Below are 20,672 nucleotides of genomic sequence, written 5' to 3'. Positions count from 1 at the left end.
TCCGTAAATGGATGTTCTCTTAATTTTGAAAACAACAGTGAGGTAGGAGTGCTTTCCATTCTTTTAGAAATAAGTAAACTTGGGCACAAGAGGTTAAAGAATGTGTCAAATCACCACTGAATCTGATTCAATTTTTCTGACTTCAAGCACACAAAATGAAATGGAGTGGGGAGATAAGGGAGACAAAAAAGAGAAACAATAACCTTGATGAAATCTGGGATTTTCAAGCAGTTGTGGGATAAAAAGTAAATTTTAAATTAAAAACATGGGCTCACCTTGTGAAGTATGATTAATGTGAAGATGAAGAGTTAATATGAGTTCCCTCAGAACTTTTTCATTAAGTGAGCTTCTCAGGAAAGCTTATAGAAACTCAAAATATATATTGAACAGAGCTCATACAGTATAGATTTCATGCATAGGGGACTGTGAAGATAAGTAGTCAGTGGATAAAAACATCTGAAATGCATAGCTAAGGAAATCACTGTTTCATTTGTGGGTGTGTCTTTCATTACAGATAAGAGGATTAGCATGCAGATTCTTAATAATCACATGAATTTATTGTTTGTATCTGTAACACTTTAAAATTTATTTGACCTTCCAAAACATTAACTGAGATGATTCAGTCATTTTAGTAGGTACTCTATAATTTAGAAAAACTTTTCTGCTGGTGGCAAGTAACTGAAAATGGCTACACAAGCTTAAATAGAGATTTGTCTGTCTTAATGTTAAGAATAGTGTTTTGTGGCTTATGACACTATTCAAGGCTTCTATATATCAAGCTTTGTGCTCATTTTAAACTCATGGACTTTGCTAATTTTTTTTTTTTTTTTGGTCCTTATGGTTACACAGCAGGATCTGCTTCTATGGGCATCATGTCTACATTCCAGGAAGAGGAAAAGACAAGGGGCAAAGATACTTTCCAAGTACTATGTCTCATTTTGTCAGAAAAGAAAAATATTTTTGTAATTCTTACATAAAGAAAAATTTTTTAAAGCTATCTCTTCAGCTAAAATCAGCATTTCACATGGACATACGCAGCTGGAATGTTCTTTGGTAGAAAAGGGTCATCAATTGTGAGGTAACAAAGCACCCGGTTGCCAAACCACATATGGATGAGAAATCTTATCCAGTATGAAGCTTTATTTGTAATTTTAAGAACACAGAAAATCAAGAAACTCAGAAGTAGATTAAGGTCTTAGAAATCAAGGTAACGGCTCAGGTCTTTTTTTTTTTTTCCTTTTCCTTTTTTTCTCTGAGCATACACATTCTGGCCCACAGTAAGTGAAGTCTCTTAAGTTAGACACAGGAGCAGAAAGAATTGAGTCTATGAATGATCTTCACTCAAAGCCCTAGCTTTGGTGATATAGTCCATGGAACCATGCTTCATACCTCATAAATCCATAAGATTCTTTTTCTTTTTCTTCTTCTTCCTCTTCCTGCTTCTTTATTGCAAGAATTCCTTTAAAAGAGACATCCTCTGGGCTCTTGGGCCCCAGTCACCACTTTGGGAGCTCCTATCTCCATGGGCTCTCATGTCACAGGTGTGGCCTTAGAGGCTCCAGACAGTTCCTGCACACCTCTTGCACCCTTGATGCCACCATTAGGGTAGGGATACCTCAGGGAGGGGGGAATTCCCATGCCCCAGCTGCCACTTTGGTAGGCTCTTCGAGCAGATGTTAGCAGGTTGCACACATGCACAGGTGGAGCTGAAACTGCAGCTAAGCCTCAGGGGCTGTGAAACTTAGGAAGCAAGGCTGAACTCTCCCCTGTGGCTGCTCAAGCCACACGTTTACCCTTCTCCTGCCAGCTTTGTAAGCTCAGCCCTTGCAGGACATTCAAGTGGATACCAGGTGTTCCTACATCTAGAACAGGTTTGGCATTAGCAGCTGTGAGCTTTGTGTGCAGGGACATGTGGGGCCTGAGCCAGGCCAAGCTCTGAGCTGCCTCTACATCTCCCATGCAGGTCCAAGTGCACGACTATCACAATCCTGGGATCTGACTTCAATGGATCTGCACTGGTGTCTTTACAAAAACAACTCCTGAGGAACAGGGCTGCTTGCTGGCATTCCCAAGGTTGAAAATGGCTGAGGGCAGTGCCAACAACAGTGTGCTGTGTGGATCCACTCAGTGGATGACAGGAGACAAAATAGAGCACACTGAGTGAGCTGACCAGTGAAAGGCAATGCCAAAGAGTGGTCAAACTACTGCACAAGTGCACTCTTCTCACATGCTAGCAAAGTAATGCTCAAAATCCTTCAACAGTACATGAACCAAGAACTGCCGGATGTACAACCTGGGTTTAGAAAAGGCAGAGGAACAAGATATCAAATTGCCGCCATCAGTTGGATCATAGAAAAAGCAAGGGAATTCCAAAAAACACCTACTTATGCTTCATCGACCACACTAAAATCAGTGATTGTGTGGATCACAACAAACTGTGGAAAATTCTTCAAAAGATGGGAATATCAGACCACCTTACCTGCCTCCTGAGAAACCTGTGTGGGGGTCAAGAAGCAACAGTTAGAACTGGACATCGAAAAATGGACTGGTTCAAAATTGGGAAAGGAGTATGACAAGGCTGTGTATTGTCACCCTGCTTATTTAACTTATATGCAGAGTACATCATGCAAAATGCCAGGCTGAATAAAGCACAAGCTGGAGTCAAGACTACCAGAAGAAATATCAACAACCTCAGATATGTAGATGATACCACTCTGATGGCAGAAAGTGATGAGGACCTAAACAGCCTCTTGATGAAAGTGCAAGAAAAGAGTGAAAAAGCTGGCTTAAAACTCAACATTCAAGAAACTAAGATCTTGGATTCCAGTCCCATCACTTCATGGCAAATAGGGGAAAAATGGAAACAGTGACAGATGTTCTTGGGTTCCAAAGTCAATGAGGAAGCTGACTGCAGCCATGAAATTAAAAGGCACTTGCTCTTTGAAAGAAAAACTATGACAAACCTAGACAGTGTATTAAAAAGTAGAGACATCACTTTGCTGATAAAGGTCCATATAGTCAAAGCTATGGTTTTTCCAGTAGTCATGGATGGCTGTGAGAGTTGGACCATAAAGAAGGCTGAGTGTCAAAGAACTGATACTTTTGAATTGTGGTGATGGAGAAGACTCTTGAGAGTCCCTTGGACAGCAAGGAGATCAAACCAGTCAATCGCATAGAAAATCAACCCTGAATATTCATTAGAAGGACTGATGCTAAAGCTAAAACTCCAATACTCTGGTCACCTGATGTGAAGAGCTGACTCACTGGTAAAGATGCTGATGCTGGGAAAGATTGAGGGCAGGAGGAGAATGGGACGACAGAGGATGAAGATGTTGGATGGCATCACCAACTCAATGGACATGAGTTTGAGCAAACTCAGGGGGATAGTGAAGGACAGGGAAGCCTGGAGTGCTGCAGTCCATGGGGCTCTAGAGTCGGACACAACTTGGCAACTGAACACCACCACCACATGTGAACAGCTCTGGCAGAGGAATATGCAGCGGCTTCTCTCCCAGGGGGAATGCTCCAATTCCATCTGTCTTGCACTGCAGCTCAGAAATGGATCTGGGCTTTCTACTCAAATAACCAGGGAGCAGACCCACTCCATCTCAGGATAGTCACAACCACAGAGCAAAGAGGAGGTCCTGCTCAAACATGCAGTGCAGGCTCTGGTCACTACAACACCCATCACATCTCCAATAAAGTGCATAATGGTCAGCATACAGTGAGAAAGAGGTTGCAAGCATCCACATCAAAAACAAACCTCCCACCAAAAACATATTAAACTCATGGAGGCTAAACTGGGACACTCCCGCATAAAAATAGTCTTGCAGGACCACAGTACCAACTCAATGGACATGCATTTGAGAAAACTGCACGAGACAGTGGAAGACAGAGGTGCCTGTTGTGATGTGGTCCATGGAGTTGCTAAGAGTCAGACATGACTTAGTGACTGAACAACAACAACAAAAGACCACAGTAGATAATTGTTTCTCTAAAACTCAAAGAGCAAGAGAAATTCAAGTAAAATGAGGAACCACTCCTAATTAAAAGATCAAGAGAATCCCGCTGAGAAAACAAAAAATAAACAGACCTCTTTAGTCTAAGAGACACTTAGTTCAAATAGAAGATAATGAAAATACTGAAGAATTTAAGGACTATTAGTAGAAATGAAAATTACTTTAAAAAACCTAAAAACTTATCGCCTCCCCGCCTGCAAATCAAAACCACTATGAGGTACCATTTCACACCAGTCAGAATGGCTGCGATCCAAAAGTCTACAAATAATAAATGCTGGAGAGGGTGTGGAGAAAAGGGAACCCTCTTACACTGTTGGTGGGAATGCAAACTAGTACAGCCACTATGGAGAACAGTGTGGAGATTCCTTAAAAAACTGGAAATAGAACTGCCTTATGATCCAGCAATCCCACTGCTGGGCATACACACTGAGGAAACCAGAAGGGAAAGAGACACGTGTACCCCAATGTTCATCGCAGCACTGTTTATAATAGCCAGGACATGGAAGCAACCTAGATGCCCATCAACAGATGAATGGATAAGAAAGCAGTGGTACATATACACAATGGAGTATTACTCAGCCATTAAAAAGAATACATTTGAATCAGTTCTAATGAGGTGGATGAAACTGGAGCCTATTATACAGAGTGAAGTAAGCCAGAAGGAAAAACATAAATACAGTATACTAACGCATATGTATGGAATTTAGAAAGAGGGTAACAATAACCCAGTGTACGAGACAGCAAAAGAGACACTGATGTATAGAACAGTCTTATGGACTCTGTGGGAGAAGGAGAGGGTGGGAAGATTTGGGAGAATGGCAATGAAACATGTAAAATATCATGTAGGAAACGAGTTGCCAGTCCAGGTTCGATGCACGATGCTGGATGCTTGGGGCTGGTGCACTGGGACGGCCCAGAGGGATGGTATGGGGAGGGAGGAGGGAGGAGGGTTCGGGATGGGGAACACATGTATACCTGTGACGGATTTATTTTGATATTTGGCAAAACTAATACAATTATGTAAAGTTTAAAAATAAAATAAAATTAGAAAAAAAAATAAAAATTTGTAAAAAAAATAAATAAATAAATAAAAAAAATAAAAAACCTAAAAACTCTTAGGAATAACCAATAAAAATGAGAAATTTCATCTGCTGAGACAAAACCTGAGCTTAACGCAATGAATAGCAGAATGAGTAATGCAGAAAAACAAATAAGTTATCTGAAAGACCTTCTCTGAGAATGGAAACCACACGGTGGACAGGGCCAGCTTTCGCAGTCAACCTCATTTTTGCTTGAGATATGTTTCAGATTCTTTTAGTCACTTATATCAGTCATGGAAAATGAAAATTCATTAACTTTTTGATGCAAAAGCAGGAAAAAAAAAAAATAATGGAAATCACCCAATCAGAACAGCAGTGAAAAAAAATGAGTTATATAAGAGATCTATGGGATAATATAAAGCATGTGAATCTATGCACAATAGGGATAGTAGAAGAAGAATGAGAAAGGAGGACTGAAAATACATTGGAAAAGATTATGGCTGAAGACTTCCCAAAGCTAAAGATGGAAAAAGATATCCAGGTACATGAAGCACAGAAGATCACAAACAAGATAAACTCAAACAGCCCTACACCAAGACATATTATAATAAAAATGGCAAAAAAGAGGATTCTAAAGGCAGGGGCGGGGGGCGGGGAGAAGCAAAGATTTAATTACAAGGGAATTACCATAAGGCTATCAGCTACTTTCTCAACAGAAACACTGCAGGCCAGAAGGGAGTAGCAAGATATATTTAAATTCCTGAAAGATAAAAACAAAAATACAAAAAACTGCAGCCTAGGATACTCTAGCCAGCAAGATTATCATTTACAATAGGAGATATAAAAAATTTTTCTGAAAAGAAAAAACTAAAATAATACAGCAATACTAAATCTACCTTTAAAGTAATATTGAAAGGTCTTCTTTAAATAGAAAAGATGTAAAAATCTACAGGGAAAGAGAAAAATCACAATTGGAAAGTAAATCACTTAAATAAGCCAGATCACAGATAGAATAAAAATTGAATTTTTTTTTTGGTGTGTGAAAATGATGATAATCACAATGAACACCAAAAGAATGAACATGAAGATGTAAAAGAGGACATCAAAATCATAAAATATGGGGTAGGAAGGTAAGGAAATACATACTTTTTTTTTTTTTTTGTAAAATATATTCAAGCCTATATGACTACCAGTCTAAAGCAAGTAGATAAAGGAAGGAGTTAACATAATTGAAAAATAGGGTAAGCAGAAATTAAAAAAAAAAAAAAAAACATACAGTAGATTCACAAAAACCAAAAAGAGAAAATATAAAAGAAAATCATGAAACTACAAAATGAAAAAAAAAAGAATAAAATCAATGGGAAAACAAGATTTAAAATAACAATAAATACATATCTGCCAGTAATTCCCTTTAATTTCAAAGGACTACCTGCACCCATCAAAAGATACAGTGGTAGATTGGAATTAAAAAAAAAAATAGAGCCTACAATATGCTGCCTACAAGCAACCCACTTTAGGGCAAAGGACACATGTAGATTGAAAAACATATTTCATGTAAGTGAAAATGACAAGAAATTAGGGTTTGCAATACTCATATCAGACAAAATAGACTTTGAAAGAAAGGCTATAAAAGAAAAAGATGGACACTATATTATGATAAAAGAATACAAGTAGAAGATATTACACTCATTAAAATATATACACCCAATTTGGGAGCAGCCAAATACATTAAACAAATATAAAAAGAAAAAAAGGAATTGATGAGAATACAATAATAGTAGGAGATTTTAATACTCCACTCACATCAATGGACAGATCTTTGAAACAGAAAATAAACAAAGCAATAGAGATCCTAAATGATACAACAAAATAGTTAGACTTAATTGATATTTTAAGGACATTACATTCAAATAAAGCAGAATACACATTCTTTGCAAGTGCACATGGAGCATTCTCTAGTATTATCTGCATGGCAGGGCACAAAAGAAGACTTAATAAATTTAGGATAATAGAAATTATTTCAAGTATTGTTTCTGACCACAGTGGCATGAAACTAGAAATCAACAGAAAAAGACACAAGAAAACAAAATTATGTGGACCTCCCATCACATCATGGGAAATAGATGAAGAAACAGTGGAAACAGTGTCAGACTCTATGCTTTGGGGCTCCAAAATCACTGCAGATGGCGATTGCAGCCATGAAATTAAAAGACGCTTACTCCTTGGAGGGAAAGTTATGACCAACCTAGACAGCATATTAAAAAGCACAGATATTACTTTGCCAACAAAGGTTCGTCTAGTCAAAGCTATGGTTTTTCCAGTGGTCATATATGGATGTGAGAGTTGGACTGTGAAGAAAGCTGAGCGCCAAAGAATGGATGCTTTTGACCTGTGGTGTTGGAGAAGACTCTTGAGAGTCGCTTGGACTGCAAGGAGATCCAACCAGTCCATTCTAAAGGAGATCAGTCCTGGGTGTTCATTTGAAGGACTGATGCTAAAGCTGAAATTCCAATACTTTGGCCACCTCATGCGAAGAGTTGACTCATTGGAAAAGACTCTGATGCTGGGAGGGATTGGGGGCAGGAGGAGAAGGGGACGACAGAGGATGAGATGGTTGGATGGCATCACCAACTCGATGGACATGAGTTTGAGTGAATTCCAGGAGTAGGTGATGGACAGGGAGGCCTGGCATGCTGCGATTCTTGGGGTCACAAGAGTTGGACACGACTGAGCAACTGAACTGAACTGAAACAAGATATTATGCAAAAACCTAAAGGGTCAACAATGAGATCAAAAAAGAAAGTTAAAAATATATTGAGGTAAGTGACAATGAAAACCCAGTCATATAAAATCTATGGGTTGCAGCAAAAGCAGTTCTTAGAGGGAAGTTTATAGTGATATAGGCTTTCCTTAAGAAATAAGAATAATCTCAAACAACGCAGCCCACCACCTCAAAGAATTAGAAACGAAGAAATAAAACCTAATGTCAGAACAAAGAAGCAGATAATAAAGATCATAGGGGAAATAAATAAAATAGAGATTAGAAAGAAAATGTAAACAAAATTGACAAACTTCTGGCTAAGCTTACCAAGAAGAAAAGAAAGATGACTCAAACTAACAAAACAAGAAATGAAAGAGGAGAAATCTCAACAGACACTGTAGAAAAACAAATGAAAAGGCTGTAAGAGAATAATCAACAATCAGGTGCCAACAAATTCAACAACCTAGAAGAAATGTACAACTTTCCAGAAACATACAGCCCACCAAAACTGAACCAGGGAAAAAACAGATAACTTGAACAGACCAATCACTAGAAATTGAACAGAATCTATAACAACAAGTACAAATGAAAGTCCAGGATGACATGGCTTCACAGGTGATTTCTACCAAACATACAAGGAACAACTTATACAAATCATTCTCAAACTCCTCCAAAAGACTGAAGAGGGAAAAACACTCCCAAAGTTTATCTATGAACAACCATCACCCTAATGCCAAACCCAGAAAAAGGTACTACCAAAACAGAGTTACAGGCCAATTATTGTTGTTCAGTTGCTCAGTCATGTCTGACTCTTTGTGACCCCATGGACTGCAGCATACCAGGTTTCCCTGTCCTTCACCATCTCCCACATTTTGCTCAAACTCATGTCCAATGAATTATGATACCATCCAACCATCTTGTCCTCTGTCATCCCCTTCTCCTCCTGCCTTCAGTCTTTCCCAGCATCAGGGTTGTCTTGGATGAATAGAGATGCAAAAATCATCAACTAAATATTAGCAAACCAATCCCAACAACAAAACTATAATGAGGTACCACCTCACACTACTCAAAATGGCCATCATTAAAAAGTCTACAAATAGATAAAGACTTAAATGTAAGGCCAGAAACTATAAAGCTCTTAGAATAAAACATAGGCACTATACTCTAAAATAAATTGCACCAAGATTCTCTTTGACCCACCTCCTAGAATCATGGAAATAAAAACAAAAATAAACAAATAGGACCTAACTAAATGCTTTAGCAATAGCAAAGGGAACTAAACAAATTAAAAAGACAACACCCAGAATGGAAGAAAATAAATGCCAATAATTGCAAATGAAGAAAGTGACACAAAATATACAAGCAACGCATACAGCTCACTATCAGGAAAACAAACCACTCAATCAAAAAAATGGGCAGAAGACCTAAACAGACATTTCTCCAAAGACACACAGATCACCAATAAGCACATTAAAAGATGCTCAACATTGCTCATTATTAGAATAATGCATACCAAAACTACAATGAGGTATCCATCAATGTACATGAATCAGAATGGCCGTCATCAAAAAATCTACAAACAATAAATGTTGGAGAGGATGTGGAGGAAAGGGAACCCTCGTATGAATATAAATTGATACTGCCTCTATGGAGAACAGTATGGGGATTCCTTTAAAAAAAAAAAAGGAATAAAACTACCATATGACCCAGCAATCCCACTACTCAGCATATATCCTGAGAAAAGCACAATTCAAAAAGACACATGTACCCTGATGTTCATCATGAGAAATGCTGGGCTGGAGGAAGCACAAGCTGGAATCGAGATTGCCGGGAGAAATATCAATAACCTCAGATATGCAGATGACACCACCCTTATGGCAGAAAGTGAAGAGGAACTAAAAAGCCTCTTGATGAAAGTGAAAGAGGAGAGTGAAAAAGTTGGCTTAAAGCTCAACATTCAGAAAACGAAGATCATGGCATCCAGTCCCATCACTTCATGGCAAATAGATGGGGAAACAGTGTCAGACTTTATTTTTTGGGGGCTCCAAAATCACTGCAGATGGTGACGGCAGCCATGAAATTAAAAAATGCTTACTCCTTGGAAGGAAATTTATGACCAACCTAGACAGCATATTAAAAAGCAGAGACATTACTTTGTCAACAAAGGTCCATCTAGTCAAGGCTATGGTTTTTCCAGTAGTCATGTATGGATGTGAGAGTTGGACTATATAGAAAGCTGAGCACTGAAGAATTGATGCTTTTGAACTATGGTGTTGGAGAAGACTCTTGAGAGTCCCTTGGACTGCAAGGAGATCCAAGCAGTCCATCCTAAAGGAGATCAGTCCTGGGTATTCATTGGAAGGACTGATGTTGAAGCTGAAATTCCAATACTTTGGCCACCTGATGTGAAAAGCTGACTCACTGGAAAAGACCCTGATGCTGGGAAAGATTGAGGGCAGGAGGAGAAGAAAACAACAGAGAATGAGATGGTTAGATGGCATCACCGACTCGATGGACGTGGGTATGGGTGAACTCCGGGAGTTGGTGATGGACAGGGAGGCCTGGTGTGCTGCGGTTCATGGGGTCACAAAGAGTCAGACACGACTGAGTGACTGAACTGAACTGAACCCTGATGTTCATGGCAGCACTATTTACAATAGTCAGGACTTGGAAGCAATGTGGATGTCCACTGATAGATGAATGGATAAAAAAGATGTGGTACATATATACAATGGAATATTACTCAGCCATGGAAAGGAATGAATTTGAATCAGTTCTAGTGAGGTGGATGAACCTAGAGCCTTTTATATAGAGTGAAGTAAGTCAAAAGAGAAAAACTAATATTGTATATTAATGTATATATAGAATCTAGAAAAATTTCACTAATGAACCAATTTGCAAGGAGGATATGGAGGTACAGATGTAGAAAATGGACTTTTGGACACAGTAGGGAAAGGAGAGGGTAGGAAAAATTGAAAAAGTAACATTAGCATATATATATTATCATATGTAAAGTAGATAGCTAATAGGGAGCTGCTATATAACATAGGGAGTCCAGCTTGGTTCTCTGTGATGACTTAGAAGGGTAGGATGGGAGAGAGGGGGGAGGCTCAAAAAAGATGGGATATATGCATATATAATTACTACTGACTCACTTTGTTGTACGGCAGAAACCAACACAACATTGTAAAGCAATTATCCTCCAATTAAAAAATAAAATAAAATAAAAGTCTAAAAATAATAAGTGTTGTAGAGGGTGTGGAGGAAAGGGAAGGCCTACTCTGCTGGTGAGAATGTAAGTTGGTACAACCACTATGGAAGACAGTAGGGAGGTTCTTCAAATTACAAAAAGTAGAGTTGCTGTATGATCTAGCAATCCCACTCCTTGGCCTACACTCAGACAAACCTATGATTTGAAAACATACATTCACTCCTATGTTTATAGAAGCACTCTTTACAACAGCAAAAACATGGAAACAATCTAAATGTCCATCAACAAATGAATGGATAAAGATGTTGTGTGTATACATATATATATATATGTATACACACACACACACATATACAATGGAATATTACTCAGCCTTAGGAAAGAAATAATGGCATTTGCAGCAACATGGACAGATCTAGAGATTTATCATACTAAACAAAGTCAGTCAGAAAAGGAAAGACAAATACTGCATGATATCACTTATATGTGGAATCTAAAATATGACACAAATCAACATATATACAAAACAGAAACAGACCCATAGACACAGAGAACAGACTTACTGTTGCCAAGGGGGACAGGGGGTGAGGGAGGCACGGATTGAGAGTTTTGGATTACCAGATGCAAACAAGTATATAGAAGATAAACAACAAGGTCCTACTGAAAAGCACAGAGAACTAAACGCAATATTCTACAGTAAATCATAGTGAAAAATAATATGAAATATATATATGTATATATAACTGAATTAGTTTGCTATAGAGCAAAAATGAACACAGCATTGCAATTCTACTATATTTATATATATATATATATATATATTTTTTTTTTTTTTTAAGCGAGACATCCTTATCCAACAGATTAGAAAACCTTTTCTAACAAACATTGCAGTTTCTTTGCTCACAAATCCAGATATAGTGATGTCAAGGATACCAGACTGTGTCACCTGCCTTTCTTTTCCTTGCCCCAGGACTCCCCACCTGGTAAAGGGAGTAAATAGATTATAGGCTTTAACTTCTTTAGATGCAGTTTCACATACAGAGACAATAAGTTAATGACACTGACTGATATGGAAGCTCTCTATAACCTTTTTCCCAGTGGAACAGCTATTTATAAAATAACCAATTTTGGACTCAATATGATTTTTTTTCAGTGACATTTAGGTTGTATAAAATGAACACTACCCATATAATCATCTTTCTCTCTAAGGCTTGACTTATCCCTTATACTTTGTCCCTTCCTTCACATTATTAAATACAAAAATTATTTTGCTGGCTGCATACTTGAAGGTCTTGTGTTCTACTTTAAAAGGCCATTTACTAACAATTAATAAATTATTTTCATTTATGCAATAAATATTTCCTGGGCACCTATTTACAGAAAGAAATGTGCTGCATGCTGGAAATACAATGGTTAATGTAACCGATGTAGTCTTAGCCCCTCATGGACCTTATAAAGAGTGATCAAAACCTAAATAATCACAAAATTAGTAATCGTACATTTTGATTAGGTGTACAAGGAAACATATGGTGTAACATTAGAGCCTAATGGTAAGGTCCTCTTAGGAAGGGGCTGGGATATTTTCCTTTGGGGGGGGAGTCCTTAAAGCCAAGATATGTAGGATGAAAAGAGAATGTTTGTTTTAATTGCTAAGTAGTGTCTTGACTATTTTGCAATCCCATGGACTGTAGCCCACTGGGCTTCTCTGTCCATGGTATTTCCCAGGCAAGAATACTGGAGTGGATTGTCATTTCCTTTTCCAGGGGATCTTTCCAGCTGAGGGACTGAACCTGCCTCTCCTGCATTGGCAGGAGGATTCTTTACCACTGAGACACCAAGGAAGCCCAGAAAAGAGGTAGTCATGAAAAAAGCAATCCATGTCTTAAAAAGTGGGAAAAATAGTGATTTGTTATCTTAGGCACTTTTCTTACTTCATCAACATAATGACTCTGCAAGCCAGGTATAATTACTCCATTTTGCAGGTGAATAACCAGTTTAGATAACAGGCCAATGTCAATTGGTTAGTTGTCCAAAGTCGAGTTCAAGCCCACACATATATTTTGGATCCAGAACTCCCCATTTCCACAGGGATTCTTTCTACAGGCCATGTCAGCAGGGTCTCTGAACTCAGTGGTCTTTAAAGTTCCCTCCTTCTCAGTGTCCACTGATTGAAGCATGCAGCTTTTTCATGCTTATTTAAAAATAACTTTAAAAATTGGAACTTTTAAATTGTATAGCCTGTATAAATTTTTGGTTGAAGTTTCTATTCAATTTTAGTTCACTTTACTGCCTTTAAAAGTTCCTGCAACAACAGAATGGAGAAAATACAAATGAAGCTAAGGATAAAGAATTAATCTCCAAAATACAGAGGCAGCTCATGCAGTTCTACATTTTTTTTTTCAGTTCTACATTTTAAAAATTACAGACAAGAAGTAGGCAGAAGATCTAAACAGACATTTCTCCAAAAAAGACATAAAGATGTCCAAACAAGCACATGAAAAGATGTTCAACATCATTAATTATTAGGGAAATGTGAAAAAAACTATAAGGAGGTATTACCTCACACCAGTCAGAATGACCATCATTAAAATGTCTACAAACAATAAATGCTGGAGAGGGTGTAGAGAAATGGGAACCTCCCTACACTGTTGGTGGGAATGTAAACTGGTGCAATCACTATGGAGAACAGTATGGAGATTTCTTTAAAAACTGAAATAAAACTACCATATGATACAGCAATCCCATTCCTGGGAATATATCTGGGGAAAATGATAATCTGAAAAAATTCATGCATCCCAATCTTCATTGCAGCACTATTTACAACAGCCAAGACATAGAAGTAACCTAAATGCCCATCAACAGAGAAATGGATAAAAACGTAGGACATATATACAATGGAATATTACTCAGTCATTATTAAGAATGCAATAATGCCATTTGAAGTAACATGGATGGACCTAGAGGTTTTCACACTAAGTGGAGTAAGTCAGACAGAGAAAGACAAATTTCATATGATATCACTTGTATGTGGAATCCAATTTTTTAAATGACACAAAATGAACTTATTTACAAAACAGAAACAGACTTATAGATATCAAACAAACAAACAAGCTTAACGGTTACCAAATGGGAAACTTGGGAGAGGGAGGAATAAATCAGGTACTTGGGATGAATATATACTCACTACTATATATATGATAGATAACTAACATGGATCTACTGTAGAGCAGAGAGAACTTGATTCAATATTCAGTGATATCCTATATGAGAAAATCTGAAAAAGAATGAATATATGGTATGTATAACTGAATCACTTGACTGTACACCTGAAACTAACATAATATTGTACATCTACCATACACCAATAAATTTTTTTAAGTAACTTCATTGGAATTAATATTTTGAGAATTTTTATGAAAAGTTCCAGACTCATGACCTGTGTTAGCAGCAACACAGAGGTAGTGAAATGAACAGTTTGGAGTATTTTATTGCACAAAACATATATTATTAGTATATATATATCACATGAACCTCACACAGTTCCAGACAGAGAAAATGTTTCTATAATGCTGAAATATTTGGAGAGAAATTTTTAGAGGAAAGTATTCAGAACAATGTATTTTGCTAGATTAATATTTTATTTAAACCTCACACTAATTTACTTATTCATTAAATAACCATTTTTAATGATCTAATATATGAATCCACTCTACTTCATACAGACTTCATTATAAGAACGTTAGTATATGTTTGTTTAAAAGGAAACATTGAAATAAATAATACAAAATCTCTGCTCACTTCTTAGCACTTAGAATAAAACACTTCATATTGACTCCTGGTAGCAGAGGATAGGCCTTCACCAATTATTACCTATTTTTCCTCAGATGATTTGCATTTATACTCAGCCTTTGCCTCCTTATCTGTAATTTAGAAATTTAATAGTTATTTGTTGGATAAACGGTTTTCATTTTTGAAACTGTCATTTTACTGTCCCAGTTGTCCTATACCCTAGGGTTATTACCTATTATATGTGAATGTTTCATGAGGATAAAGCTAAACATGATTCTGAAATGAAGCAGGACCCTATGGTCCTTCCCTGGCATGTCCTCTGCCTGCCCTTTATCTGTATAAAACAACAAAGAATAAATTTAATCAGAGAAGTGAGAAAATGCAGAAGCAAAATAACACTGTCAAACAAGAAAAAATAATAATAATAATCATTAAGCAAAGCCAAGGACCCTCAGTTCCTCCTCAAGGACTGTAGATAATATTCTGAGCCATATTCTAGAGAAACAGTGACAGACTTTATTTTCTTGGGCTCCAAAATCACTGCATATGGTGACTGCAGCAATGAAATTAAAAAGTCTTTGCTGCTTGGAAGAAAAGCTATGACCAAGCTAAACAGCATGTTAAAAAGCCGAGACATTACTTTGCCAACAAAGGTCCATCTAGTCAAAGCTATGGTTTTTCCAGTAGTCATGTATGGATGTGCGAGCTGGACATGAAAAAAGGCTTAGTGCCGAAGATTTGATGCCTTCAAACTGTGGTGTTGGAGAAGACTCTTAAGAGTCCCTTGGACAGCAAGGAGATAAAACTAGTCAATCCTAAAGGAATTCAATCTTGAATATTCATTGGAAGGACGATGCTGAAGCTCCAATACTGTGGCCACCTAATGCCAAGAGCCAACTCATTGGAAAAGACCCTGATACTGGGAAAGATTGAAGTCAGGAGAAGAAAGGGATGACAGAGAATGAGTTGGTTGGATGGCATCACTGAATCAATGGACATGAATTTGAGCAAACTCCAGGAGATGGTGAGGACAGGGAAGCCTGGCATGCTGCAGTCCATGGGGTCACAGAGTGGGACATGACTGAGCACCTGAAGAACAAGTCTGTGAGCTGTCTTGTAGAGATGGAAACCCCCACCAGGTGGAAGAAGTTAACTACATGATGACCAGACCATAGCCATGATATAAGTTGCCACAGTTCCAAGAACTGGCCTCAAAAAAAATGAGAACAAAACAACCCTGGAACTGAAGACTAACTGTAATTAAAACAATTAAGATGACACAGATCAGACCACTGAGTGACTGATTTTCAAGATGACTGTCAGAGCTGACTCCACTGTTCTGCACATAGCCCCCTCTCCTGTGCCCATACACCTCTGAAAATCCCCTGTGAAAGCTCTTGCCCACTGGTTGTCAGTAGGGGGAATCGGCTTTTGGCTATAGTGCACTGTTCCCTTTGGCTGCCGGTCTCTGAAATAAAGCAAGCTTTCCTTTCCACCAACTAGCCTGCCTATTGACTTTCAAGCAATGAACACTCAGAATTTACTTTTTTTTAATTTTTTATTTAAATTGGAGGCTAATTACTTTACAATATTGTGGTGGTTTTTTGCCATATATTCACATGAATCAGCCATGGGTGTACATGTGTTTCCCATCCTGAACCTTCTTCCCACCTCCCTCCCCATCCCATCCCTCAGAGTCATCCCAGTGCACCAGACCTGAGCACCCTGTTTCATGCATCGAACCTGGACTGGCAATCTATTTCACATATGATAATATGCATGTTTCAATGCTATTCTCTCTAATCTTCCCACCCTTGCCTTCTCCCACAGAGCCCAAAAGTCTGTTCATTACATCTGTGTCTCTTTCACTGTCTCGCATATAGGGTCATCGTTACCATCTTTATAAATTCCATATATATGCATTAACATACTGTATTGTTTTTTTTTTTTACTTATTTCACTCTGTATAATAGCCTCCAGTTTCATCCACCTCATTAGAACTGATTCAAATGCATTATTTTTAATAGCTGAGTAATATTCCATTGTGTATATGTACCACAGCTTTCTTATCCATTTGTCTGCCAATGGACATATAGGTTGCTTCCATATCCTGGCTATTGTAAACAGTGTTTTGATGAACATTGGGGTACATGTGTCTCTTTCAATTCTGGTTTCCTTGGTGTGTATGCCCAGCAGTGGGATTTCTGGGTCTTATGGCAGTTCTATTTCCAGTTTTTTAAGGAATCTCCACACTGTCCTCCATAGTGGCTTTACTAGTTTCCATTCCCACCAACTGTGTAAGAAGGTTCCTTTTTCTCTCCACCCTCTCCAGCATTTATTGCTTGTAGAATTTGGATAGCAGCCATTCTGACCACTGTGAGATGGTACCTCACTGTGGTTTTGATTTGCACTTCTCTGATAATGAGTGATGTTGAGCATCTTTTCATGTGTTTGTTAGCCATCTGTATGTCTTCTTTGGAGAAATGTCTGTGTAGTTCTTTGGTCCATTTTTTAAAGGGAGAAGAATCAGCAAAATTAGAAATGAAAATGGAGAAATCACAACAGACAACACAGAAATACAAAGGATCATAAGAGACTACTATCAGCAATTATATGCCAATAAAATGGACAACTTGGAAGAAATGGACAAATTCTTTAAAAAGTATAACTTTCAAAAACTGAACAAGGAAGAAACAGAAAATCTTAATAGACCCATCACAAGCACAGAAATTGAAAGTGTAATCAGAAATCATCCAACAAAAGCCCAGGACCAGATGGCTTCACAGCTGAATTCTACAAAAAATTTAGAGAAGTGCTAACACTTATCCTACTCAAACTCTTCCAGAAAATTGCAGAGAAAGGTAAACTTCCAAACTCATTCCATGAGACCACCGTCATCCTAATATCAAAACCAGACAAAGATGCCACAAAAAACAAACAAACCAACCACTACAGGCCAATATCACTGATGAACAGAGATGCAAAAATCCTCAACAAAATTCTAGCAAACAGAATCCAACCACATATTAAAAAGATCATACATCATGACCAAGTGTGCTTTATCCAAGTGATGCAAGGATTCTTCAATATTTGCAAATCAATCAATGTGATACACCACATTAACAAATTGAAAGATAAAAACCATATGATTATCTTAATAGATTCAGAGAAAGCCTTTGACAGAATTCAACATCCATTTAAGATAAAAAAAAAAAAAAAAAAAACCCTGCAGAAAGCAGGAATAGAAGGAACATTCAGTTCAGTTCAGCTCAGTTCGGCCGCTCAGTCATGTCTGACTCTTTGTTACCCCATAAATCGCAGCACGCCAGGCCTCCCTGTCCAGCACCAACTCCTGGAGTTCACTCAGACTCACGTCCAACAAGTCAGTAATGCCATCCAGCCATCTCATCCTCTGTCGTCCCCTTCTGCTCTTGCCCCCAATCCCTACCAGCATCAGAGCCTTTTCCAATGAGTCAACTCTTTGCATCAGGTGGCCAAAGTACTGGAGTTTCAGCTTTAGCATCATTCCTTCCAAAGAAATCCCAGGGCTGATCTCCTTCAGAATGGACTGGTTGGATCTCCTTGCAGTCCAAGGGACTCCCAAGAGTCTTCTCCAACACCACAGTTCAAAAGCATCAATTCTTCGGTGCTCAGCTTTCTTCACAGTCCAACTCTCACATCCATACATGACCACCGGAAAAACCATAGCCTTGATTAGACGGACCTTTGTTGGCAAAGTAATGTCTCTGCTTTTTAATATGCTATCTAGGTTGGTCATAACTTTTCTTCCAAGGAGTAAGCGTCTTTTAATTTCATGGCTGCAGTCACCATCTGCACTGACTTTGGAGCCCAGAAAAATAAAGTCTGACACTGTTTCCACTGTTTCCCCATCTAGTTCCCTTGAAGTGATGGGACCAGATGCCATGATCTTCGTTTTCTGAATGTTGAGCTTTAAGCCAACTTTTTCACTCTCCTCTTTCACTTTCATCAAGAGGCTTTTTAGTTCCTCTTCGCTTTCTGCAATAAGGGTGGTGTCATCTGCATATCTGAGGTTATTGATATTTCTCCTGGCAATCTTATGCCAGCTTGTGCTTCTTCCAGTCCAGCGTTTCTCATGATGTACTCTGCATATAAGTTAAATAAACAGGGTGACAATATACAGCCTTGACGTACTCTTTTCCTATTTGGAACCAGTCTGTTGTTCCATGTCCAGTTCTAACTGTTGCTTCCTGACCTGCAAACAAATTTCTCAAGAGGCAAGTCAGGTGGTCTGGTATTCCCATCTCTTTCAGAATTTTCGACAGTTTATTGTGATCCACACAGTCAAAGGCTTTGGCATAGTCAATAAAGCAGAAATAGATGTTTTTCTGGAACTCTCTTGCTTTTTCCATGATCCAGTGGATGTTGGCAATTTGATCTCTGGTTCCTCTGCCTTTTCTAAAACCAGTTTGAACATCAGGAAGTTCACAGTTCATGTACTACTGAAGCCTGGCTTGGAGAATTTTGAGCATTACTTTACTAGCGTGTGAGATGAGTGCAATTGTGTGGTAGTGTGAGCATTCTTTGGCATTGCCTTTCTTTGGAATCAGAAAGAAAACTGACCTTTTCCAGTCCTGTGGCCACTGCTGAGTTTTCCAAATTTGCTGGCGTATTGAATGCAGCACTTTCACAGCATCATCTTTCAGGATTTGAAATAGCTCAACTGGAATTCCATCACCTCCACTAGCTTTGTTCGTAGCGATGCTTTCTAAGGCCCACTTGACTTCACATTCCAGGATGTCTGGCTCTAGGTCAGTAATCACACCATTGTGATTATCTGGGTTGTGAAGATCTTTTTTGTACAGTTCTTCTGTGTATTCTTGCCACCTCTTCTTGATATCTTCTGCTTCTGTTAGGTCTATAACATTTCTGTCCTTAATCGAGCCCATCTTTGCATGAAATGTTCCCTTGGTATCTCTAATTTTCTTGAAGAGAACTCTGGTCTTTCCCATTCTGTTGTTTTCCTCTATTTCTTTGCATTGATCACCGAAGAAGGCTTTCTTATCTCTTCTTGCTATTCTTTGGAACTCTGCATTCAGATGCTTATATCTTTCCTTTTCTCCTTTGCTTTTCGCTTCTCTTCTTTTCACAGCTATTTGTAAAGCCTCCCCAGACAGCCATTTTGGTTTTTTGCATTTCTTTCCATGGGGATGGTCTTGATCCCTGTCTCCTGTACAATGTCACGAACCTCAGTCCGTAGTTGATCAGGCACTCTGCGTATCAGATCTAGGCCCTTAAATCTATTTCTCACTTCCACTGTATAATCATAAGGGATTTGATTTAGGTCATACCTGAATGGTCTGGTGGTTTTCCCTACTTTCTTCAATTTAAGTCTGAATTTGGTAATAAGGAGTTCATGATCTGAGCCACAGTCAACTCCTGGTCTTGTTTTTATTGACCGTATAGAGCTTCTCCATCTTTGGCTGCAAAGAATATAATCAATCTGATTTCAGTGTTGACCATCTGGTGATGTCCATGTATAGAATCTTCTCTTGTGTTGTTGGAAGAGGGTGTTTGCTATGACCAGTGCATTTTCTTGGCAAAACTCTATTAGAAGGAACATACCTCAACATAATAAAAGCCATATATGATAAATGCACAACAAACATTATCCTCAATGGTGAAAAATTGAAAGCATTTCTCCTAAAGTTAAGAACAAGACAAGGGTGCCCACTCTCACCACTACTATTCAACATAGTTTTGGAAATTTTAGCCACAGCAATCAGAGAAGAAAATGAAATAAAAGGAATCCAGATTAGAAAAGAAGAAGTAAAACTCTCACTGTTTGCAGATGACATCATCCTCTACAGAGA

The 20,672-nt window shown here is 38.2% G+C and overlaps 1 long non-coding RNA gene across 18 annotated transcripts in view; it reads right to left on the bottom strand.

Moving 5' to 3' along the window:
• The window catches only part of LOC147342807 (uncharacterized), a 545,729-nt gene that overhangs the window by 45,576 nt on the left and 479,481 nt on the right, over positions 1 to 20,672 (bottom strand). The gene's annotated exons all lie outside the window — the stretch shown is intronic.

Source organism: Bos grunniens, chromosome 28 (assembly GCF_055505025.1).
Source record: "Bos grunniens cultivar Pamir isolate PY7600 chromosome 28, Bosgru_T2T1.0, whole genome shotgun sequence".
NCBI lineage: Eukaryota > Metazoa > Chordata > Mammalia > Artiodactyla > Bovidae > Bos > Bos grunniens.
This window is presented reverse-complemented; position numbering and strand designations above follow the sequence as displayed.